The following is a 27,292-nucleotide window of genomic DNA, read 5'->3' as shown; positions in this document are numbered from 1 at the left end:
TTCTGAGAAATGAAATTATTGTATTGAAGAATATAAATATCTTTAAGGCTCTTGCTACACATTTAAAAATTGTTTTCCAAATTGGATTTTTGCATTTTGCTGACACTATCAGAGAGTTTTTGTTTCATTGTACTTTTGCCAGGGCATTCGTTATTATTTTCTTCAGTCTTTTAAAGTTTAATAGGCATTGCTTTACTCTGCCTTTCTCTAATCACTAGTAAGACTAAACATTTTAACGTGTGTTTATCTACTAGATAGGTTTCTCTTTTATGAATTGTGTGTTTATTTCCCTTGTTCATTCTTCTATTCTAATGGGAGCCTAGTTTAAAAATTAAAAAAAAAATCATTAGTTGTATCTACTCCTGTATGTTATTTTCTATTCTTTTTTTTGTGATTTCTTGCTGTTTTTATGCTTGGATATTTATATTTGATTGTCTTTTAAAATATAGTTTGAGTGCTCTATTCTTTCTTAATTTAACTTTATTATATCTGGAATTTTTTTGGGGGGTGTATAGTATGATGTACAAATCTTAGTTTCTCTTCAAGTTGACATCCCCATTTATTGGATAATCCTTGTATTCTATTACTAATTTGACTCCTGCATATGCCCATGTGTTTGTGCATTATCTTTTCCAGGTATGATGTCAGTGTTACACATTATGATTGAATGGAGTGATAGAGTAGAGCAGTGGGGGTCCTGTGTAATAGTAATGTGGGATTATGGGTAATTTATGTTTGAGTCATTTAAATTATAGTGTTTTGCACACATATATACAAATAAGTGCATCTATGAATATATGCACATGCTTTAGCACTGTCAGGGAGTGGTGACTATGCCATGTTGCCTGTTCACATTGTGATATATTTTTCTTTATAAATAAAGGTCAGTTTTTATGGGATATTCTGATTAGTGGTGGTTATGCAGAGTCACGATGAATGTGCTGTTATGTAGTATACTATGTTAGGATATCACTGGGGGATTATTCAGTTTAGTTTGGCGATTTGATATGGTGCCAGTGTTTCCGCTTCAGGGTTGATTACTGTAGCATTATTACTGAGATTGCTGCTTCCTCCTGAGGTTTGCACCTGAGCATTAGAAATTTTTTCCAATGCAGAAAGACAGTTAATATGTTTAGGATTGCCATTTTTCCTACTGTAATTGTTTAAGTAGGTAGCTTGGGAGTTCTCTCTTCTTTAGCTTGAGAAGTAATCCCATATTTCTAACTTCCTGCACCTCTATTGCTTTCAAAAATGTAAAAAGTTTTATTTTGTTTTCTGTCAGAAAAGTATATACACATTTATTGTACAATGCAGAAGAATATATAGGAGTTTGATAATCTCAGAATGAGATTCCAGAGGTCCCAGTGGAAGGGTAGGGGGAAGAGGTCATGGAAACGCATAGGACTAGGTCATATGGGGACAGATGCGCATATTCGGTTAACTCCAAGAACTAAGCAGGTATGTAAATGAGTGTAGTGAGGACAGTGCAGATCTAAGGACATTAGCTTAGACATTAATCCCCCCCACAACAGATATTGAAAACCTGGATTTTTGTGTGAGTTCTCCTAATTTCTAAATATTGACAGGTCACGCACTTGTGATTTATCACTCAGGAGGTCTAGAGAGCATGTGGGGATGACAGCCTGGAGGATGGTGGCTGATCAAAGAGAGTTATACTTCAGTCACTAAGCTCAATGAATGTGAGGCATGATAGAATTAGTACCTATGAAGTGATGGTGGGTAACCACATCTCTTGCTCTGGTCCTGAGTATTTCTTTCTGCATTTGTTGTCTCTTTGAGGCCTGGCCTGATATAATGCTACCCATAGCTAATGTTACTACCCAAGGATTGCAATCTGGTGAGTATTAAAGACAAGTATAGAAAAAATTATAATGAAGTGCAGTGGGTGGGCATGTTGTGGGTAGAGAACAAAGTTTACAAAGGACTGAAGGCTAGAGAAAGTGTTGCCTTTAGGAATTGTAAAGTAATTCACTTGTAACTTTTGTCATTTTTGACATTGTTTTATATCATTTATATCTTAATTACTGTTTATCCAAGATAAAGAAATAAGAATTGAGTAAAAAGACCAATGAATAGATAATTGGTTGAATATAAAGTGCAGTGATACATAAATCTTTGAGAATAGAGGATTGTTGCTATTGCTGCTGTTGTAAAGGGTCCTTTGTGTTGTGTATTGGCTCTTTTATCAGAATAAACATATTAAGAGTATGCTTATTATATTACTGATTAGTAGCTAATGAGTAGGATGAATGTCAGAATCAAGATTCTGAAAGCTCCTTCCAGGGTGATGAATCCAGCTTCATCTAGTTAAAATTTTATCTTGAATACATTGCATTGCTCTTAAATCTAAAATAACTAATGTAAGTACAGGATGGGAAAAGTGTATAAGCAATATGTATGTGTGAAGACAGTGCAGTGTGGTTGTTCAAAACAGCAAAGGCTACATGAATAGTTTAATTTTGGATGAGGGAGATGGCAGTCCCATCCTATTCTGTTTGGAATACACCTGGAATGTTATATGTCGCTTTTGGTGACATACTTTAATAGGTTATAAGAGAAGCAGAACATCTTCAGGGGAAAGGAAATAGAATAACTACCCAACAAAACACCATTGCATATGACGAGTGGTTCAAGGGCTAAAAGATATTTTAAATCTAGAAAACAGAATTTTGGGGACCATTGCTGTGTCTTTATATTTTAAAGTGGTTAAATATGGAAAATTGATATGAATTGTAATTTTTTGGCACCAAGAAAGTGGCATTAGAGCAGATGGGATAGTTGGGGAAAGATTAGGGTGCCAGAAGAAAGCAAAGGGATGGGAAGTATCATTTCATACTATATATGTAACTTTATATGCGTTACATCATATGACCCTTATAATACCCAATGCATGAAGTATTAATTTCAAAATATTTTTTTATAAAAACATTAACATTTAAAAATATAAAATATTTTTAAAATTTGCTAATTCCATGTTTGCTTAAACTGCTTTTAAAAGCCAATCCTCCACTTCAAATGGCTTCAACATCCTGCTTTTACAAAACTAACTAAGAATAAATGCATGTGCAAGAATTCACATATGTATAACAAAGATAAAACAAAAATGAAAAACAGTGGAACCTCAACCTATATTTTTGTGTTTGTTGTGGGTGAATTTTCCAGTCTTGGCACTTTCTGAATACTGGGAACTAAAGCACCAGGTACACACTATATTATCTTTTCTCTAAAAGCCAAAAGATTGCAAGGACTTTGCAAGTGCACATACTTCCAAGGTGGCCCAGTTATGCAAGGCAATTGATTAACAACCAGCACTTTTCATTAACTCTTCATGTGAGAGCTTTTGTTAGTAATTTTATTGATTTAAAAAAATTAATATACTATTTTCTTCTTGAAGCTAACCACACCCCAGAGCTTTTCCATCGCAGGAATGATTTCTGTGGGTGGAACACTGGTTTCATGAGCATAGTTTGTTAAATTACACGTTCTGCTCTATGAGTGGCAAGTTACTATACAGTTGGGCAGGGTCCTCTGCTGTGGCACCAATAAAGGGAGCAGTGCTGAAATGGAGAGTGTTTTTCATATGTACATTTGTAGAGTCTTAAACTCAATTAGAGAAGGAATTTGGTTTGTAGTTTGCCCCGACTCTCAGTAACCTGAGAAGCAGAGATGAAGAGACGAGCAATTTTGGATACAGAACAGCATTCAGAACAGGTGAAGGGAAACAAGATGCTGATTCACCACTTTGCTTATGAAAAGCCTGCGCATGAATTCTGCCCCATCCCCTATCTTCACAGCAGTGCAGCGGCAGTCTCTCCTTACTCAACTACAAAACATGATGGTCCTCTGACACTGCTCTCTTCCTTAAGTCTTCAACCTTCTGCAGTAGAACACTCAACCAGCCTCATTAAATAGCAATGAAAATGGCTTCTGAACTCCATCTACCCAATAAGGCACCGATCAGAATCATCTTAATTAAGATCATTGCCCAGTAGGGGTCAAACTTTAGCCCACAGCATAAATTAGTCCACCTTAGATGGCTGATAAACGTATTAGAAATTATGTAAAAGCAAAAGGGGTTTTTTCTTCCATTTAAGTAGATTATGGGGTACTGGGGAGGGAAAAACCTCCTTATCTCATAGTTAATAATGTTTAATATTATGTGTAAAGCATTGTGCCATTTAGATGCCAAAAATTATTAAAAGGCCATGATACTGTCTTTAGTGTTATAACAGGCTACATGGAAAGACAAAACTAAAACATAGTAAGGGACTAAAATGTTAGTATTTAAATAACAAACATTATAGGAAGTGGTAGTAAAGATGATGAGAACAGGAAGCAATCACTGTTGATGACACAGTCAAGGAAAGCTCAGAAAGGAGAATTTACAGAATCTCACAGTTTGAAGGGACCCCCGAATCATCTTAAAAAAAAATGACCCATCTAAGTACTGACTAGTCTATAGTCATATATCTCTAAAAACTGGCAGCATATCTTTGGAAGAGGCTAAATCATAAATTATTCCTCAATTTAGATTTGGGAGCTTTTATGCCAGCTATTTATTATCTTTAGGTGAACTCTAGGTATCATTAGGAGTCCTTGGTATCTTCTGCTCGATAATCATTTAGTATTTATTCTCTTCCTCTTTTTTTCCTTTTTATTACATTTGGGGTGACACTGGTTAACAAAATTATACAGGTGTTAGGTGCACAGCTCCACAACACATCATCTGTACAATGTATTGTGTGTTCACCACCCCGAGTCAAGTCTCCACCCATCACCATTTATTCCCACTTTCCTTCTCTACTTCCCTCACCGCCCCTTCCACCCCAGCAGGTACCACACTGTTGTCTGTGTCCATGAGTTTTTTTCTCTCTTTTTTTGCTCAATCCCTCTACCCTTTCCCCACCCAGCTCTGCCTATTCTCTTCTTGATAAATCCAGTCAGATGAATGCTGAAAGAACCATTGTTGTTGAATGTGAATTCATCTACAAGAATGATTTTAGGGTGGCTTTATATTTTATCATTTTTTATTCTAAGTGAAAAATATGTGTTTTGAAGTTTTTATTATTTTTTTCTAGATTTGTTGAGGTGTTATGGGAGATGGGGAAAAGTATAGCTTTAAATTACTTGATTTATACAGTAGTCCTGAAATTGGAAAGGAAGGGCTACTATCAAATTCTGAGGATGAATTCAGAAGGGAGGGATGGATTAGTAGAAACTTTGAAGGATAGCCAGAACATGTAAGTTTAGTTTCTTTGAAACCATGAAACAGTTATAATTTTATAAAAACCACAGTAAATTCAGTTGAAAACCATTGTTCAGTGCAAATGATGACCAAATGTGAATTGGAGGTGAGGGTATTCCCGAAGTTAGCTTAGTAATGGATCAGCTGTGGTGGTCTTGTAGCCATGGGAGGAAAACAGGAATATCCTCTGATGTTTATACAATTCAGTAAAAGACCAACAGTCCCAAGAGGATGCATGACATTTGGGATCTTGAATAAGAGCGTAGGAATTTGGAGGTAATTGGTATGGCCTGGAGCCTTTCTTGGCATATGTTAGCAAAATTTGGGGGGAAAAGTTCTCTTTCCAGATGTGTTACACGGGAGGGTTTATCATGAGCTGCTGGAATGAAGACAATAGGGGAAACAAGAAACCGATGTTTTTCCTTGACCTCCTTGTGGACAGGAGAGGGGGTCAGTCCCTTGGAAGAGTTTGGCAGTAAATTTTGCATGAGAGATAAGTGAAAGCATTGAGCCTAGCAGCGCTGCCTTTGGGGTGCTGTACATGTATTTGACTATGCCGTCACAGACAAATGTGAAAGGACTGTTTCAGTCTCATTTGGAATTTCGTAAGCAAGTGTTAAACAGTACTGAAAGTTTGTTTTCTATGTCTCTTTTTATATAACAGAAAAACTCTCTGTGTTCTTGAGCATGGAGAAATATATGGAAGACAGGCCACCAGGCTCTTATTGTTAATTAGAAATAGGAGAGTATAGCTAGAGTCTATTTCAAATCTCAGCTCTGTCACTACCGTATGTGTGACCTTGGGGAAGCTACTTAATCTCTTGGTGTTTGTTTCATTTTTCTTTCTTTCAGGTTTTAAAACTTTTTATTTGCATATTAAAAATTTGTGCTTTTGAAGAATTAAAATTATTTTAACAAAAAGAAATGGCACTCTGATTAAACTACTTTTTACAACTTGCAGGACACCTTGGACCAGGTTGGTTTTTACTCTGTATTTCACTGTCATCCCACCCAGCTTCTTCCTTCATCAACATGCAACTTCTTTTCCTTTCTTGCCAGCCAGCCAGGCCCATGGGAGAGGCAGGTGTGGCCTTCATTGTCAGTAGTTCTGATGTGAAAAGGGGCGGGACAGTCATTTAAACTGACCCAGCCTCTGCTTCTTACAAAGTTAAACAGCTAAAAGAAATAAAACAAGAAGGCAATGCTTGTGGAATGTATAGTGCGTATTGGCAGCGTGTGCCTCATTACGAATCACCCGCTTGTTTCTCTTGTTCAGTAGTTTCTTTTGAAGGCGGTGGATTTTTCTCTTGCGTTTCTGTCTTCTTCAATTTCAACTTATTGAATTTCTCAGGCTAAGCCATATTGGGTTTGTCAGACTTGTCAGCCCAGTGAGTTGTGTGAATGAGAGGAGTCCGATGTGCTCAGTCACCACTGCTGAGTCCGTTTCTTTTTTCATAGGGTTGATGTGAGAATTAAATAAGGTAATATGTGTAAAGTATTTAGAATGGTGCCTGGTACGTACTATATAAATACTTTAAAAAATGAAATACAGTAAAATGAGATTCTTATATTTTGATCTAAAGGGAAAAAACACAGAGCTACTTTTTTTTTTTTTAAATTAAAAAAAAATCTTTATTGATTTCAGAGAAGGCAAGAGAGAGGGGGAGAGAGATAGAAACATCAATGATGAGAGAGTCATTGATCGGCTGCCCCCCGCCGGTGACTGAGCCCACAACCCAGGCATGTGCCCTGACTGGGAATCAAATGGTGACCTCCTGGTTCATAGGTTGATGCTCAACCCCTGAGCCACCCTGGCATTCTGTCCCGGTAGACCTTCAGCCACGCCGGCCGGGCTAGAGCTACTCTTTATATCTTCATTCTTTCATTTCCATGGAGGACTAAAAACAGTATATAGATTAAACTTCTATATTAGCATTTAGATTTATGTACTATAGAGAGTAACTTGAAAAGAATTTCTTATGTATTCAGAAATATAACATTAAAACATGAGCAACATTCCAATCAAAAACTACATTCATTCATTATTTCATTCAGTCCTTCATAATTCATTCTTGTTTCACTTCATCCTGGGTTATTATGCTCATGAACCCACTTGCTTTTCAACTAGTGTTCTAGAAATACTTAGGCCACTAGGATGTGTCAGAATCCTGTACCAAAAGGACCTGCCATAGTCCTTTACCCCAGGGCTCTGAGACTTCTTGTTGAAAATGAAGCACTCTGGCCTGTAGATGATTACAAGTGTTTTCAGGGAAACATCAGAAAAGTGTCTGTAGGTGACAAAAGATTTAAATTGGCTGTGCTTAAGTTATTGCTGGTAATTTTAAAAGTGGAAGATCTGGTGAAAGTTTATTACAAGAATAATGTAACTAACAAAAATAATATAATTGAAATTTGGCATATATATTGTTTTTAATACTCTTGTGCTCAGTATTGCTTAGGGCTTCATAGTTTCTCTTTCTCTCTAGTTGCCATATTTTCTCTTCCCCCCCTTTCAGTGTTTTTCCCATCTTTTTGTGATCTTCTCTATGATTTCCTAGTGGTTCAATCTTGTTTAAGAACTTTTTATATATAGCACACTTATCCCTTCTCCTCCAAAGGACTCTATAACTTGCTTTAATCCACTTGTAATAGTGTCCAAGATTTGCCCTTGGCCATTCTTTATTTCTACTGTACGTTTTCTACCTAAGGAAACACGAAAATTCTCAGGACTTCAGCTGTCATATCGGGTGTCCCCCCCAAAATGTATATATACTTTAACAGATGATAACTCACTTAATTTTGAAAATGAACTGAATGTTAATAAACACTGACTTTATAATCATTCAAAGTGTGTATACACTTCTTTGGGACACCCTGTGTATGTAATATTGACTCCCAAATATTTTTGCCTGCTCTGAACTCTCACCTTAATTCCACTCCTGTTTTCTGACTTTTTGTAGGACAGCTTCACCTGGATGAAACTCATATTGACACCTCAAAATGTCTAAAATGGAACTCATATTCGTTTACCCTGCAAGCTTGAACAAAACTTTCTCTTCCCTTTTCTTTCTCAGTTGGCAGCATGACTGACTCGTCTTTCAAATTAGGGACGTAGACATTCATCTCTGCCGCTCCCTCTTTTCACGTCCATCTCATGGTTACAGCCTGCACCACTGTTACTGCTGCCACAGGTGCTAAGGCGCTTTGCAGTGTTCAAGTGTTCATGCTTTGGCAGGCACTGTTCCGAGCTCTTGACACATGTTAACCCATTTAATTCTTACAGCACACCTTTGAGGTGGGTACTGCCATTATCCGTACTTTACAAATGAAGAATTTGAGCCCCTAAGAAGTTAAAATGCCCAACATCAAAGAGCTGGGAAGTAGAGGAGCTTGGCAGGTTTTGGCGGCCTGGCTCTAGAACATCTACTCTTACCAAGTCTTGGTAATTTTATCTTCCAGATAGTTTTTCAATCTTTTACCCCCTGTCCACCTCTACTAATGACTCAGTTCAGACTCTTATGATGTTGGGTGTCGGTTCACCAACCTTCCGGCCTGCCATTGCTTTCTCCCTTAAGTCCATTCTCTACATCGTCACAGGGATGACAGCACTGAAGGGCAACCCCCTTAAACAAGATTCAATTCTTGTTCACCATGGAAGCCTTCCCCAAATTCTTCCCTCCATCTTCCCTTGGTGGGCAGAGATCCATTCTTTTTGTTTTCCCCCCGAACTCTGTTTTCCCTTCTGATGACTGGCTTATATCACTGGATTTCTTTAAGGTTTCTTAGGAATCATTTAGCTTATATTTTCTAGTAGTTCTTTCTAGTTTCTAAGTAGGCTAATTCTTGTCCTTGCCCTTGTACTTTTTTTGTGTCTGTGTCAATTTTCTCCCTCTGTCATCAGTGACATCAGGGCTTCTCATTCCCATAGACTAACAGCATCCTCACTATATCCTACAAAATCGTGCTTTTCAACTCTAGTCAAAGAATATGTACTTTGTTGTTGCACCCTTGTATTTTTGGACACTTGGCAAGTAAAACTCTGAAAAAGAAATCTTACACATTTGTTACACAGCTGTAATTTACTAGTGTTCAAAGTGCATTGTATTGACTGTTTAAGCCCTCTCATATATTTATGATTTATTTTGGATAAGATTTGAGAGGATTAGCCTTGTGCTCACCAAATTTGTCAGTATGAAGAAGAAAAAAGTGCTTAGCTTTCCATTCTGTGCTTCCTCTGCCTTCTCCGAGAGTGACATGACCATATTACCATATTAATTTTAGCCAGTTTTGCTTAATGGTCAGACTATAATACATGTGAGTCAGTATGTAGTAGAGATTATGAGTAAATCCTAATCGGTTTGTTCTAGCACTAGCATTCTAATTTTGCCCTAGATTTGTCTTATGACTTTAGCAAAGTCATTTCAACTTCTCGAATATATTTTCCCAACCATTACCTGAGGTGGTTATCTCCTAGAATAGATAGAAATGCTGAGAATTGCCAGCAGAGTCAGCAGTTCTGGGGATATATGCTAAATATTTTGAGACCATGAGGAATTAACTGACCTTTTAGATCTTTTAACAGCAGATTCTAGTATAAACCTTTCGGCTTGGTCTTCACCCTCTGTGGATTTTGTATTCTGTTTGCATTTTGTCTTTCTTTCTTTACATTTACCTGCTTCATCTTTACCTGCATTTTCTCAGCCCCACTCTTCGTTGTATAATAACAGATACCAAAACGAGTATTTCGTGATTTCACCCCCTTCCATAATTGTAAGAGAATAAAATTCTCCAGGGAAGGAAGCTGGGATGTCAACCTCTGTTTTACCTTTAGCCTCTTGAGGATACTTTAGCTGACTAAGTTGCCTATCCGTTGACCTTTGTTCGTCTTGCATGGAAATGATCAGCGCTATGTAACATCTGTAGACAGTTAATTATCAATTCACACAATATGTTTTTTGGGGTCATATGTTTTTGGTTTTATCATAAGCAGAAGTCAAACTTGAGCACATATTTTCTCCATCCAGTTTCAGTTGTGGGTATTTGGAATAGTTTGTTACCCACATCTTTTGGTTTTGGTTGGGGCTTTTGGCCTGAGAACACTGACCATTTCAGTATTTTACTTTTTTTCTTAAGCGCCCCAAAGGCTGCATCATTGGGACTGTCCTTATGTAAAACATAAAAGCGTTGTTGTTTTTAAAATTGCAAACATATATTTTTATTAAAATCAGTTGCAATTCTAGTGAATAATAAGGCAAAACTTTTCCCAAACATTTGCCTTGAGCTCTTGTTTCTATTTTTAATTTTATGGAAACTAACTTTATTTTTCTGATTTGAAAAGTAATACATGTTTATTCTAGAGAACTTGGAAAATGCTAAGAGGTACAGTGAAGAAATATATTCATTAATGATGTATCATCCAGAAAGAGATGGTGAACATTATATTTTCAAAGAAATATGAGCATATATATTTATTAAAAGCATTGACATCAAATTTATAAATGCACTATTGTACATACTTCAGTATTTATATTTTTCATTTGTTATGACATAATGCATTCAAATACGTAATATACGTAGATTATAAAGAGTAAAAATAAGATAAACACCTTTGTAAGACTGCCCAGCTTAAGATAGACGCATCAACAGCTTTGAATCCATCTGAGTTGCTCAACTTTATTGTATCCCTACTTTCTCCTCCCGGGAGATAGCCAGTGTGCTACATTTTGCGTCCATCATTCACTTTTGTTTCTTTTCGTTATGTGTGTAACCATATATTATATATTATTTAGATTTGTTGTTAATGTGAACTCAGTTTCTTTAGAGGAACTTTATGGACGTTATAGGCCTTCTGAGAAAATTTGTATTAGCTTCAATCAGGTGCGTGAGCCCAATTTAAATTTAATTCCCAGTTGGGTTTTTAAAAAATTATAGTCGACATACAATATTATATTAGTTTCAGGTGTACTACATAGTGATTCCACGTTTATATACCTTCTAAAGTGGTCCATGATAAGTCTAGTAACATCTGTCACCTACAAAGTAATGATCTTATTGACTATTTTCCTATGCTGTACAGTACATCTTTGTGGCTTATTTTACACCTGGAAGTTTATCTTTCTTAATCCCTTCTCCCCTTTCTCCCTCATCCCCCCAGTCCCCTCCTTCTGGCAGCCATCAGTTTTCAACTGGGTATTTTTTGAGCCTCAGATCCATATGCAGCCATAAATGCTCAGGGAAACTCTTCTTATCTCCAGGTTCCCTACCCTCCTTTCTGTTCCCTGAAGAATCATTGTAGAGCAGGCATGTGTCCGTGCAATATGATTTGGTGGCATATATATTTCTTTAAGTCCACTTTTGATTAAGTTTCTAGCCGTTTGGTGTTACTGCCTTTTTACCACATCTCCAATTTGATTCCTTCCCCTGCGTGAGCCAGAGGCTTTATTTCCTGTCCCCCTTGTGTATTCATTAAAAATGAAGCTCTAGGCCAAGGGTTGGCAAACTTTGTAAAGGGCCGGGTAGAAAATATTTGAGACTTTGCAGGTTATACAGTCTCTGTTGCAACTATCCAACTCTGCCCTTGTGATATGGAAGCAGTTGTAGACAATACTTCAATGAATGAGCGTGGCTCTGTTGTGAAAAACTTGATTTATGGACACTGAAATTTGAGTTTCATATAATTTTCATTTGGTTAGATTTTTTCTTTTTTCTTTTCAACCTTTTAAAAATTTAAAAACTGTTCTTAGTTTATGACTATAGGCTGGGTTTGGCTTGTGGACCACAGTTTTGCAACCCCTGCTTTAGGCCATTAAGGTACCGTTCCTCCGTGCTGCGCTTATTCCTGGCCCTTTTAGAGTTTTTCTCACTTCAGTGCAAGGTTAGGAAAGCTTCATATTCATTTTCACATGAAATTAAAAGTGTTTCTATTTTATCCAGCACTTTAGGCATTTTGCAGTGGGAAGATTTTGGGGTATATTTATATTGCCAGCGTTGCATTTATTTCATCATTTCATGCTAAGTAATATATAGTGAAATATGAAAAAAATGACAAAACATTTTCTATATCAGATTTTATGACCCTGTCTGATCCTTATTTTATATTCTTTGTTTTTATATAACTATAAGAGTGTATGCAAATGGTTTTTGTTCTTTGTTTTCATTTAACATTTTTGGGGTTTTTCTATACATATTCACAGTCCATATTTATTATTTAATGAATATATAATTTTTGTCTTACTATACTACAGTTTACTCAGTTAGCTTCCTTAGTTGGACATTGGGCTTACTGATGACTATTAAAACTAAGGAATACAAAGGCCTTTTAGTTTATGAATTACTTAATGATTTCCAAGATCAATGATTTTTCCCCCCTTTACAAGAAGGATTTTCTGGAATTCAGTTATCTTTAGTATATGGAAATCTTGCTAAACTTTATTGTTTGCCCCATATTCTCTGCTTTTCACACCCGCATCCCTTTAATACCTTCTTTGTGATGTACCTTATTAAGTTCTCAAGACTTTTAAAGTTTCTTAAAGCTTTGGGCCTTTGCATTGTAAATATTAATACTCCATTCTGAGATCTATAAAGCTCGAGTTCAGGAAGAGAATTGTTAGACTCTTACATATTATGTTCTGTTTTCATTTGTTTAGCACTGTGCATTCAGGTCTAAATAACATTGCTCAGTTCATTTAAATTCGTTTTTGATGATGGCCTACTTTCATATTTACTAAATTTAAATGCAACTCTTCTTCCTTCAAATAATATCCCATTTGTTTAGACTAATTTCTGATAATTTCCTTAATGTCTTGTCTTCATTTTGATTTGGAATCTTTTTTTTTCAAGTTAGCATCACTTTCATATTTACTCTTTCATTCTATCATCCAAGCAGTTATGAAAATTTCCATCCTAGGCCTTTTACCACCACTAGAAAATCTCAGGAAAATTCTATCTGGTGTCTTTGAAACTTGGGTGTTGGGTGTGACTTGTCAACTAGTAGGCCAGCTGTCTAGCAAGCAGCATGGTACCCATATTTTCTTAGATTGGCACAGTGAATACAATCAAATATTTGGGTTATCATGTGTTGGCTCCTTTTTTTAAAAAAAACCATATATCTCTGTTTTCTTCACACATGGACTTTTTTTTTCAGCTGTATTGAGGTATAATTGACAAATAAAATTGTAAGATATTTACATGTACATCATGATTTGACATACACACATTGTAAAAGAGGCCCCCATCGGGTTAATGAACACACCCATCATCACACACGTTTACCTTTTCCTGGGGAAGGGGGCGGTTAGAACATTTAGGTTTTCCTCTCTTAGCAAATTTCAATTACATAATACAGTGTTATCAGCTCTAATCACCATATTATACATTAGAGTCTCAGACCTTGCTTATCTTATAACTGAACGTTTGTGTCCTTTTAACAACCTCTCCATATTTCCTCCCTTTCCCACCTTCTGGCACCTGGCAACCACTTTCCTACTTTTTCTTTCTATGAGTTCGACTTTTTTTTTTAAGGTTCTATTTATAAGTGATACCAACACAGGGGCATTTAATTGACTCAGCATGTTTCACAGAATCTTAGACAAGTTATTTATATTAAATGTTTCTTAACTTAGAAGAATTTATCATGTTAGTAATTGTCCATTTACCATGTGAACCTTGTTAAAGAGGAGGCCTGATTTTTCTTGTCTGTAGACTAGTGTATGACCAGATGTCTGGACTCTAGGGTATAACATATATTTTTCACACATTCATCTAAGACTTGGATTGAGCATTATACAGTATTTGTAAAAATGTTATTTCTTGAGAGTGTTTCTCAAACTTAGGTGATTTTTAAAAATTGAGAGGGTATAATTATGCCTTTAATAAGTTATGAAACACAAGACTACTCTAATTATTTGGGGTAATGACTTGAGATTTAGATTAAGTTCAAATCTAACTTTGTTCGGGAGATAGGTTTTTAATACTGTAATCTGTGTTCATTGTCTTTCCTTAATGCTGTTTTGAGAATGGCAAAATATTTAAATTGCCATGAGAAAATGTAGAATATTTTGAAAGCATGTAGAATATTTTGTTTGAAATTTAAAAAGGTTAAAAATGAGAGCAATTACTATTGGTCCATCTAGAAAATGAAATTGTATTAATGCATAGTAACTGAATCTGAGGAATCTTTATTTAGCTTTCTCTTTTTGATTCATTCCACTGATGGCCTGTAGAGGGCATGGCATGTACAGTAAATATGACTTTGTATTAACAGTTTCATCTGAACTATTAGGTGAATAGTTTATGAGTTATATGCACATATTCTATGATATGTCATAAATGTCAAGATTTTTATCTTTAGTGATACTGAGTTGACATAAAAGTTAGGAAACTATAAAGTTAATTCAATTACAATTTTTGTTGCTATAATTTTTAAACTGTGGTTTTCATCTTTTCTGAGCACTAAATGAAGAAAGTGGGCTGAAAGGGATTTTGAGAACCTGTACATAAAGCTTCCCAAGATTTGTTTGCCTGGATTGGATTAGTTAATGAATCAGGCTTTAACCTACGTGTGCTAATCTAATCTTTCCTGAGGTTCCACAGGAGTGATCCTTCCCACTGAATAAGAGAGAAGGTTTCTTCCTACTGCAGGTGATTAGTGAACTCAAAATGCAAAGAAAACAGTTTAATTCTTTTTATCTTTGAGATAAGTTAATATGATATAGTGAGAACTAGTAAAAACTTATAAAAGGCCTTTCCTCTGAGCTAAGAGACAATTATGTAATCAAGATAAGAATGGGAAGAGACTATGAGATGAAGCTGGAAGTTGTGAGGCCTCTCTGACTAAGTGGCAGCCTTCCCTTGCTGGGCTCTAGTGTGCCGCTCCATGAGTTGGAGATGCTTAATTGTAACTTCTATAGGTAGTGTTTTGCTTTCAGATTTTATGACATTCTAAGTGCATAAGACATACTTGTATTTTTGTGCACACACCATTCAATAATTAAGTACATAGTGCTCTCGCTACTCTCTTTTATGGTGTTTAGTTGTGCGTAAGGGGAAAATGCACAAATGAATGAGTGATTCTGAAGAAATAACTTGTGTAAAAGCTGGTCTTCAGAAAAGTGTTTTGACTAGAAAGAATTTTTCCTTTTTTTTTTTTTTTGCCGAGACTGTTTTAATGATGTCTCTCACTCTTTGGTATAATATAAGCCAGATTCAGGATTAAATACTTTTAATATAAAATAGTCTGATGTGATCAGTAAGAGAAGTGCAGTTATTATGCACATGATAATATAATTGTAATGATTAAAGGTACAGCCACTGTTCGTTTTACCTTCAAGTCTTGGTTCTGCCAGTCCCTGGGATTTGTAATCTGTGGTCACTTAAAACACATCTGTAAACTTTACATTCCTCTTCTCTAAAGTGAGAATGCACCCCTACCCCCCCAAATCTACAGAGCTGTTTGTGACATAAATGAAAATAATCCAGATTATATTTAGTACACTGCCTGTTGCGGAAAGAACACTTACAAACATTATTATTATTATTATTATTATTATTATCATCATCATCATAGGATTTCTTTTTGTGATTTTTTTTTAAGACTCAAAAAATTACCCTTACATTAAGAGTAAAGTGAAAATTTAAAACTGTTTTTGAAGGACTTGAAACCAGAGTTTATTCACAGTTTTTTTTTTTTTTCTAGTGGGTTTAAGACTATGAATAATAATAACTCTCAAGGGGAAATCCCCAGGCATCTATGAGATTTATTTCAGTAACACTGACTTTGGGTTTTGTATTATACTTCTTCCTAAGGTCATGAGAGTCACTAAATCATTTGGGGACTCTAGAAGATCAGTGTGACAGAAACTGCCATCGGCATCAAGTGACCAGGGACTAATAAATCTAAGATGATTGTTTTTTCTGGTACAGTTACTAATTGTTCAGAAACTATCTTGTTAGAATATATAAATGGGAAAAAAAACACACTTACAAATCAAGATTCCGGTCTTGATATTAAGAAAAAAAATGTTCGGGACCATAAGGGAAAAATGTGGTGAATGAGGGAAGTCCTTGAAAAGTTGTTAACTTGGGTAAGGGAAATAGCAGTATCTCTGTGGTCTTTCAGGAACAAAAAACATCTTTTGCAGAGGGCCTAGTGCTTGAGCCAAGATATAAAGTGACCTTCATGGCTGGCTGGCTCAACCTCAAGTTTTCCTAGGGAGAATCAGCATTGCTTTAGTGCTTGACAGTGGGCAGCAGATCACTTACCAGTGGGAAGCAAGGAAATGATGGTTGAAGCAAGGAATGACTGTTATTTCTCACCAGCAGGTAGGTACACATCGCTTGCTGAAATGATTCAGCAGTTTCAAGTTGAGAGCTGTGAGACTTTGTGAGTTCCACGTGGGGAGCACAGGACCCAGGAGGGTCAGCTCTGTTTGGAATACTTCTGGGATTGCTCTGTTCCCTTCTGCTTTGAATCACAGGCTGCTGTGCGGTCGGTCACAGTCTTTCTTTTCTCCTCACTCTTAACCCTGCCCCCAGGGTTCCTTGACTATTTGTAATAGAGTATTCTAGACAGCAGCAGGTAAAAATTTTCAGGTGCTGGGGGGCCAGGGGAGGGGTGGGAGGAGAAGGGAGGTGTTTCATCTATCCCATCACTGTTTAAGGTACTTCTATCGTTTAAAACTGACATTATTCTGTTCCACCCTATTCCCTGGAAAAAAACAGGCCTCTTGTCTGGATCTTTTCGTTTTAATGATTTCCATGAAAAGGCTTTTACCCAGACTCTGACATGACTGTCAGAACACACACTTAAATGTGAGACTGCTTAAAAGGCTATTGATACTCCCTGGTGGGAAAGAAAGTGCTTTAAAAAATCCATCTGTCTGTACACAAGTTAACCCTGACTGTCTTCTTTCTTTCTCTTCCTTCGCTCCTCCTTTTCCTCGCCGTCTGTCTTCTCCTACTTTTTATTTTTTATCAGAGGCTCAAGCTAAAGCCAGATCCTTGGTCTCACAAAACTTGTGTGCCACTGTCTCCCAGAAGCTGTCGTTTTATACATTGATGACTCTGATTAATTTAATCCAGATCCAAAGACTTTGAGTTGGGAGGGAGAATGCTTAAGTTTGATCTAGGGCTGTGCTGCTTCAGTCCCGGCAGACTGCTCCTTTTGAATCTGGTGCGCATTTCTGTTTGTAAGTCCTGGATATGTTAGCAGAAATCAATAATCTGTATGATAAAATGATGCTACGTATAATAGGAGTTGTACACAGTGTTTATAGTCATAAACACATTTGACATGGGTTTACTATGTGTTAGTGGGAATTCAAGTTGATACCAGATTGCTGTACTACGTAAGCGGTCTATTAGAGCAAATGGATTCTGAAGGAACAACCAAGTATTGATAAGATTTTAATTATTGATAGGCATGTGACTATGGGGAGGCCAGGGTGGTTGGTTTATTCTCATGTTGGTGAGAGAATGTTCTATTAACTGTTCACCACTATGTTCATTGGTGCTCTCTACCCCTCATGTGAAGATGGCTTTACTGAACAAGTAGTAGACATAGGCAGTAAAGTATAACAAGAAAAAAGTTACTGTTACTGAGAATTCATTCATGGGAAAAGTAATATAATTATCCAGATTTTATCTGCTACAGTCATGCTAGACATTCACCTAGACATTCATGTCTGCTTCTAAACACTTACAATTAAATTATCATAAGTCCTGATTACTTTCTCTGTGCCTGCAGTTTTATTTGTTGGAAGATTTTTTTATCTGCATGTTCCATTTCTTTAATACATACAAGACTATTCAGGTTATCTTTTTCTTCTTGAGTGAGCTTTAGTAGTTTATGTATTTCAAAGAATTTGTCTATTCTAAGTTGCTGAATATATTTGCATAAAATTTTTCATATTCCCTACTCTTTTTTTAATCCTTACCTGAGCACAAGTTCACTGATTTTTAGAGAGGGGAAGAGAGGGGGAGGGGGAGGAGAAAGGAGAGAGAGAAACATCGATTGGGTGCCTCCTGCATGGGTTCACCCTGGGGCTGGGAGTCCAACGCACACCTAGGTATGTTCCCCAACTGGGAATCGAACCTGTGACCTTTTGGTGTATGGGACGATGCTTCAGTGGAGCCACACCAGCCAGGGCTCCCTCTTTTGGGTCTGTAGTGATGTCTTGATTTTGAATTTTTAAAGTCTGTATCTAATAATTATACATTTTGGAGCTAGGATGTAGTGTTTTCATCTTTTTCCCCTCTGTTGATTTTTGTTCCTATTGTCTTATCTCCTGTTGTGTTTGGTTACTTTTGATTGTGTTCTGGTCATTATACTTTCAAAATTGTTTGTAGAAACAATTTAGAGTCTAGGATAATAGTATCCTTTCTTGGAGAGGAGCTAAGTTTGCTTTTACCAGACACCAGCAGACAATATTACTCTAGGATGTTTGGGGACACTACTTTGGGATCACTTTAATCCAATTTAATGCTTAGCATGAGTTTCTACAAGGGCTCTGTCTAACCCTGGTTTAACCTTGTCATAGGGTGCAACTTTCCAAGGTTCTAACCCATAAGGGTATAGAGAGGCCATTCTTCCCTGATGGAACTTAACTTTCATTTCTGTTTTCTAATCACTTGGCATTGTAAAAAGTCTGTTATCCTTTCAATTGGTAAATACCCTCAAAGGAAGAATGGCTACAAATGTTGGTGTCTCTTCTCATGCCATTTCCCTTTCCTGGATCCTGGCTTAACAAGTTTTCACTATTTTGTTAGCTCTCTGAATCTTAAAGTAGAAGGTTTTTATATTTTGTTCAGCTTTTCTTATCTAAATTTTCTAGTTCGGCATTTCCTGAAGTGGATATTCATTTACAGTTACTTATATCTACATCTATTTTATAAAATTTTGATCATATGTAAATATATTTTGATTTTTTAAAGCTTGACATATGCTCTTTAAAGACATGTTTTAAAAAATTTATTCAATAACATTTCTTCACATTTTTGTTGTATAAGTTTCCATTCTTTTTTTAATCTCATTCCCTATTAGTAGATATTTACATTCCTCTTATTTGCTATACAATGATATTTCTAGATTCAAGATTATTTACAGATTGTCTCCTTTACACATGTTATGAATGTAAACTTGGTCATCCTTACTGGACAAGATACGTACTGTGATAACAAAATTGAATTTTATTACCAGGATGCATAGGAACCTTTAATATCTTGAGAAACACCTGGCTTTTAAGTTAAAACTGGAAACAGAAGCTTGTGTGAGTGTATAGTTTTACACCTAGCAATAAGAGAACACATGTCCATCTGATGTAGGAAGATTTTATAAGTTTCAAATGGGTCTTTGGCCCTGAGCCATCCTTGCTGTCATTTTTTATTAACTTTGTTCTCTTTTTCTCCTTACGAAAAGCCTGCTTTTTGTAATATTGTTTCTAAAAAATATGATTCCGTTCAAAAGGATATTGTAAAATGGTGTCTTAAAATTGTGTCTCAGTCCATTAAAAAGACTTATAAAACATCATAACACAAAATACACAGTAACTAGTCAGAACCACAGAGTTAACTGTAACTTTCTTTTAAACCTCTTTCATAGTAAATCAGCTTGCAATGATCATCACAAAACAGCAATGTTTTTTGAACTAAACATCACTAGTTTCATTTAAAATCACATTTGTAGATAGTCTAAATTGGAAATTTTAATAACATCATTATGATTAAATCTTACAGCTTACTACTCAGTTTTTGTGTAACATTTGTATCAGCCTTTTAATTTATTTTCATAAACTAGATTATATGTATAATGTTTGGTCTTTCATAGATTGGATAAATTGTAATAATTGCTATTCTCTTTTCTATGTCACTTTTTTTAGGAGTAGGTAGTAGAGATGTGTTCTATTTCATAACACTCTTCTTGTCTACTGTGGTTCATCAAAACTTAATTTTGTGGGAAATCAGATTCAGCTTTTTAACTTATTTTTATGAAGCAGATCATAGTTGTTATGTTTAGTCTTTCATAGGCTGACTATATTGCAACCATGCTGTTTCTTTTCTTATGGTACTTTTTAAGGGAGTGGGTGGTAAGAGATATGTTCTTATTCTGATATTTTTCTTACCTGACTAGTGTGGTACATGAAAAACATATCTTCTGTGTCGATAGGAAACTATTGATAAAACAAAGAAATAAGAGATTATGGAAGGAAGAAAGAAACTGTCATTTTTCAAATGTTTATTCTGTGTCAATTACAGTGCTTGACCCTCTCACATAAAATGAATAGAATGGTTTGTTCAGAACTTTTGACACTTTAGTGAAAACTTCTCAAGGTGGTTGAAGCTAAGCTTTGGAAACCTTAATTTTTACACCTTTTTCCTTTGTTATTTTTGCTATTTCCAGAAGGTGTGAATCAAACACAGCATAATAACTTACATAGTTTTCTAATAAATATTCCTGTTCTGTATAGATTGGGTCTCTTGGTAGCTTTTCTTTAGATACCCTTTGTGTTAGTATGTGGACATAGCTTAGTATTTTTATAACTTTTCTATGCATATTTATAAACTAGTGTTATCCATATTATTTTTCCAGATTTACTTTGTTACCGGTGGTTTATAGGATGTATGAATTTTAGCAAGACCATAACCATTTTTTTCCTTGTATGGAGTTTTTCTCTATGAGAAGTTATCTATATACGTTTGGATTCCCCATCCTTGGTCTCTACCATTCTGTATAGCCAGTGACTCATATCCAGTAACTTGAGTGCAGTCCTAAGATCATGCCCCGAAGTCAAGGTAATTTACTGGATAGGAGAAGCATACCCGGGCTTTCCCAGTAAACCACACTAAAGGTATGGGCTTCCTTTGCTAAAATTGGCTTCCTTCATCATTCTCCCCTCTTTAGAGGGCAGTTTGGAGTATTGCCCTTCACTTTGATGTGGTTTTTAAATTTCTTCTCTTCTTTGGACTTCTTATAGAAGCCTTTATTTGAAACAGAATGTTTAAATCCAATGTGGCTTTCTAACACATCATTTTTTTTTCATTCAATACATTTTCAGTCAAGTAAATTATGTTGGATCTGTTATATCATTTTCATGGTGCAAAAACACGAGAAAGGAGTAAGTAGGTAGACATAGGGAAGTAGTTCTAGTCACTCAGTGCACATACAGCAACTGGTTTTTAGACTTCTCTTAATTTTGGTAGGGGAACACTAATTTTTAGGCAGACAATATGTCTCAGTGGATCACTTGGGTGGAAAGAAATTACAGGATATACTTTAATATCCTGCTTCTTTCCAAAATTTAAAACTTATTATTTTTTTTGTTAACCCTCACCGGAGGATATTTTTTCCATTGATTTTTAGAGAGTGGGAAGGAGGAAGTGGGGGAGAAACACCGATGTGTGATGGAGACACATTGATTGGTTGCCTCCCATACACGCCCTGCCTGGGGCCAGGATCGAACCTGCAACCCAGGTACATGCCTTTGACTAAGAATCGAACCTGCAACCCTTTGTTGCTCAGGCTGACACTCTAACTACTGAGCAACAGGCCTAAAACTTATTCTTCTAACAAAAGAATAGTATTTTTTTTTCTGGACCATATGCCTAAATATTTTGAATATTTAGTATATGCTATTGAATATTTTTCATTCTGATATCATTTAAAACTCAAGGTACTTTGTAACACTTCGTTGAAGTAGAAAGAAGGGAGAAAAGAGATTTGCTGTTTACTTAGAACTATATTTACCCTTTTAATTCGGATTCTGTGAATATTAGTTATTATAGGAGTTATTAATTTTGTATCATGTATCTTGTCAGAAAAAGTTATGGTACTTAAAAATGTTTTTTTCATTTTAAAAGTCTAATAATGATTTAGTCTCTATATTTTTTTCTTTATTGAGTTAATGTTTCAGGTGTTGAAATAATAAATCTTTACATTTTTAAAGCTAGAACTTCACTTAACAAACTAAAATTATACAAGACATACAGTTAATTAGCAGCAGTTAGAACTACAAGTTACAGCTTATGTCTCGTCCAGTACTTTTTCTTCTTAGTCACACTGCTTAGTTATTTTGTCATAGCAATTTCTTTAATTTTAACTTCCTTGTGAAGAAATCTGTCAGAAAAGAAAAAAATTTCAGACAGTTCCAAACTGGAGCCTAATTGGATTCCTTTTCTTGTGATAGGTTCTGCACAGAGAAAACCTAATGGTCCATTTGAAAGGAAGTATACAAGATAGGAATCGTCAACATAATGTTGTCTGAATAGGAAGCATTTGCCCTTTGGAGTCTATTATTAGTGATATTTGATAAAAAAAAAAAAGTACCTAACATTATTTTTCTCCTCCTACTTCCTCCCACTCTCAGGTCACCTCCTGCACCCATTCAAACAAATATAATGGTCAGAGTTTGAAGAAATATAGTAACAATACTTGCCTTAGTTAAACTGTACCTGAGACATTTCAGAAAAATGGGTGTCTCCTCTACTTCTGAGAGCTCTTGAGACTCTGGCTTTTATTAGGAATGGATTCCAGCCCCAGCCAGTTTGGCTCAGTGGACTGGAGGGTTCAGTTCCTGCTAAGGGCATGCGCCTCGGTTGCAGGCTCGATCCCCGGTTGGGGCGTGTGCAGGAGGCAACCAATCGATGTGTCTCACTCACATCAGAGTTTCTCTCTCTTTCTCTCTGCCCCCCTTCCACTCTCTCTGAAAAGCAATGGAAAAAAATATCCTTGGGTGAGGATTATGAAAAAATAAAGGAATGCATTCCAGAATTTAAAGGTGTTGGTGAAGACAAGATATTCAGTTTCCTAGAAGGAAGACAGTGGATAAATAAAGATTGATTTATTAGAATTTTAATTTTGCCCAAAAGGTGAATCAGTAGAATTATTATAGAATAATTCTTGCTGTTCTGGAATAGATCCCAAGATGCTATTGATTTTACTTTCTGCCACTGTAGTTCTTCATTGTATTCTTTATATGTTTGTTTTCCTCACTTGGGTTTTGATTGTAATCTTCATAAATGGAATTTTAAAGGAAGATATTTTTCCTTAAGCTTGTTTTATATAGCAGGAATGGAAGAGATGTGGAGAATAATAGCTTATCATCTAATTTGGTGATATCCTATGACTGCACCACCTAGTAACACATTTATTAGGTATTTCTTTTTTAGATTTTGTTTAGGTTGAGTTGACTGAGATGAATGATTTAAAAGTTATGTGAGTTATAAAGCCTGACCACAGAATATGTGTAGTTGGTGAGTATCTGACTACTCTCCCCCTCAATTTTAGCAGTTGTCTTCTGAAAAAAAAAAAAAAAAAAAAAAAAGGGAGGGGGAGCTTTACATCAATGTCTTATGTTTTATTGTATAATTTTATCCTTTGTTACAATGAAAGCATAGAAGTAGGATGTTGAATTAGCATCTTTGTTGATACCATAGTTATAGTTGAAACTATTGGCTTGGTTGAAATATTGACATGAATCAGTAGTGAAAATTATAACTTTTTCTGGCCCTCTTCAGGTGGGGTGGGTGATCCTTGGAGAAAGCCTTGCTTATACAGGCCTTATCTTTTCTGGGAGACCAGGTTAAAACATGAAATATTAAGCACCTAGGGGAGTCCTACTCTGAGGTTACTACCTATCCTTGACTATTTTTCCTCCCAACTATACCTATATTTTGAGGTCATTTTCATCACCACATAAAGATTGACAATGATAAAGAATGTAAAACTCAACACAATATGTGATAAAAATTTGTGGAGAAGAGTTAATGCTTTTGTCAGAAATAGTGTTAAGGATTATCTTGAAATTTAATTTATTCAGGAACCATCCTATCTTAGAATCATGCATAAATGATTTTAAGTGACCTGTTAATATGCTAGCCATTCAGCAAAACCTACCACTACCTTCCTACCTTCAGGTAGCTGGCATTCTAAAAATATGTATTTGAAAATGACTGAGAAATTCTTGAAACATGATTAATGTGGTGGACATTGTCCTTTCAGGTATTAGAGTATGTTATAATGTTTATAATAGTTCAAAATCTGTGTGACAACTCAGGATTAAAGGATTGACCACATGCATTTGTCTCTCCTTTCTTAAGTCCCTACCAATTAAATAAATAGGCACTAAGGTCTGAAACACAAATGTCACTTTATGAAAGAGACTCTCCTTGATCACTCTGTAGGAAAAAAGCAACCTCTTTTTCCTTCTTTTATATTTGTTCAACTACTTTCCACTTCTGATGCCATTCATTCATTCAGTCAGACCAATAAGGAGGTTGAAACAGTAATAAAAAACCTCCCAACAAAGAAAAGCCCAGGATCAGATGGTTTTACTAGTGAATTTTTCCAAACATATCAAGAAGAATTAACATCAGTCTTCTCAAACTCTTCCCAAAAATTAAAGAGGAGAGGACACTCCCAAACTGTTTTTAAGAGGTCAGCATTACCCTAATACCAAAGCTAGATAAGGACACTGTAACTAAAAAGACTACAGGCCAATATCCCCAATAAATATAGATGTAACAACTGTCAACAGAATAGTAGCAAACAGAATTCAGCAGCACATTAAAATGATCATGCACCATGATCAAGTGGGTTTTATCCCTGGGATGCAAGGATGGTTCAACATATGCAAATCAATAAACGTGTATGCCACATTAGTAGAATGAGAGGTAAAAATCATGTGATCATCTCAGTAGATGCAAAAAATCACTTGAAGCTCGTTCATGATAAAAACTCAACAAATTGGGTATAGAAGAAACATACCTTGATGTAATAAAGCCCACATATGATAAATCCATAGCTAACATCATACTCAATGGTGAAAGTTTGAAAGCTTTCCCACTAAGATCAGGAAGAAGGTAAGGATGCTCACTCTCACCGCTTCTTTTCAACATAGTACTGGAAGTCCTAGCAAGAATAATTAGTCAAGAAAAAGAAATAGAAGGCAGCCAAATTGAAAAGTAGGAAGTAAAATTGTCTCTGATTACAGATGATATGATTTTATGTATAGAAAAATCCTAAAGATTCCACCAAAAAACTGTTAGAAATAATAAACAAATTCAGTAAAGTTGCAGAGTACAAAACCAACATACAAAAATCAGTTGTATTTCTATACACTGACCATGTATTTCTGTAAAAGAAATAAAGAAAACAATCCCATTTACAATATCAAACATAATAAAATACTTAGGACTAAATGTAATTAAGGAAGCATAAGGTCTGTACACTGAATATTATAATACATTGATGAAAAATATTGAAGAAGACACAAATAAATGGAAATATATCCCATGTTCATGGATCAGAAGAATTAATATTGTTTAAATGTCCACACTACCCAAAGCAATCTACAGATCCAATTCCATCCCTGTCAAAATTCCAATGGTATTTTTCAAAGAAGTAGAAAAAAAATAATCCTAAAATGTCTATGGAACCACAAAAGATCCTGAATAGCCAATGCATTTCTGATAAAGAACAAAACTAGAGGGATTATTCACAACAGGCAAGACACGGAAACAACCTAAGTGTCAATTGATAAAGAAAATGTGCCGTATGTATATACTGTAGATTATTCTTCAGCCATGAAAAGAAGGAAATCCTGTCTTTTGTCACAACGTGGATAGACCTTGAGGTCATTATGCTAAGTGAAGTAAGTCAGGTAGAGAAAAAAAACTACATGGTACCACTTACATGAGGAACCTAAAAAAGCGAAACTCTTAGAAATAGAGAGTAGAATGGTGGTTGTCAGGGCCTGGGAGGTGGGGAAAATGGGGAGATGCTGGTCAAAGGGTACAAACCTCAAACTTTAAGATGAGTGTTTTGGGGATCTAATATGTGGCATTAGATCCCTTCCTAAAGCGAAGCTTGCTAGTTGACAAATCTTCCTGTGCCTACAGACCTTTCCACAGCTCGTAAATGATTCGTTATTAAATATGAATGACTGGTGAGGGATCAGCAGATATTTGAGGAAAATATCCAACTAGAAAGAGAGAGACAAAAATCTACCAATATGACAAAACAAGGATCAACAATAAAGTACCTGGAGGCAACAGATAATGCAGAAAATAGAATACGTTGAAAAAAATTTAATTGGTGTCCTCAAAACTTAAAAATTTGAGTCCTTATATGAAAATGTTACAGAGGTCCTCAGAAAGAATTACAGAATTCAGAACCAATTAAGAATTCTAGACAGAGGGAGAAAATTATCCAAGCAGTAATACAAGAAAATTCTCCTTATATTGGAAGGACTCAGATTTCCAGATTCATGGATAGATTACCCAGTATAATGAATGAATTAAGCAAACACCTACACCAAGGTACATCATTCTGAAATTAAGAACGTGTAGGGTAAAAGGTTTGAAAAGCTTCCAAAGAGAAAAAGTTATATAACATACAAAGAAAGGAATGAAGACCAAAATGACATTGCCTTTCTCATTAGCAATAATGGGGTACTAGAAGGCAATGAAGCAATGTTGTTAATAATCTGAGGGGAAATTATTTTCAACCTTGAATTCTATACTCAGTTAAATATTTTATTAAGTTTATGTGAAGAAAGATTAAAGTCATTTTTAGAATGCAAGGACTCAAGAAATTTAACTACTACACTTTATTTCTTAAGAATTACCTGAGAATGTGCTCCAACAAAATGAGGGACTATATTAAGGGAAAGCTATGGAATTTATGAAACTGTGAATCTCACTCTCGTGAGAGATGAAAGTAGTTCCCTCTGGAATGACAGCTGTGAAGCAGTTCTGCAGGACAATCAACCCAGGTTAGGCCTTTGGGAATGATAGGGCCTGAAGAGAATATCTTAGTAGAGCTTTTTTTTTTAAACACCGCCACAACAACCTGAGATTATTTGTAGTTAGAATATTAAGGGAATTTTTAAAAATGTAGGCAATTTGAAATTCCAAGAAAAAGAAAAAACTTGACCAGAAAGGAACTATAATCATATACATGTAATCATTGCATATATACTTGACTTTGTAGTGACAATATTTACATCACCTAATGATTAACACTAATTATTGCTT

At 35.6% G+C, this 27,292-nt stretch overlaps 1 protein-coding gene and 1 pseudogene across 1 annotated transcript in view; one reads left to right on the top strand and one right to left on the bottom strand.

Moving 5' to 3' along the window:
• The window catches only part of EXOC6B (exocyst complex component 6B), a 442,612-nt gene that overhangs the window by 131,183 nt on the left and 284,137 nt on the right, over positions 1-27,292 (top strand). The window lies entirely within an intron of this gene.
• On the bottom strand, positions 6,511-6,636 carry LOC148091659 (thymosin beta-4-like; annotated as a pseudogene).

The sequence above is a fragment of the Miniopterus natalensis genome, chromosome 13, assembly GCF_054644295.1.
Source record: "Miniopterus natalensis isolate mMinNat1 chromosome 13, mMinNat1.hap1, whole genome shotgun sequence".
Classification (NCBI taxonomy): Eukaryota; Metazoa; Chordata; class Mammalia; order Chiroptera; family Miniopteridae; genus Miniopterus; species Miniopterus natalensis.
Note: the sequence above shows the minus strand (reverse complement) of the source record. Positions and strands in the feature narration are given on the sequence as shown.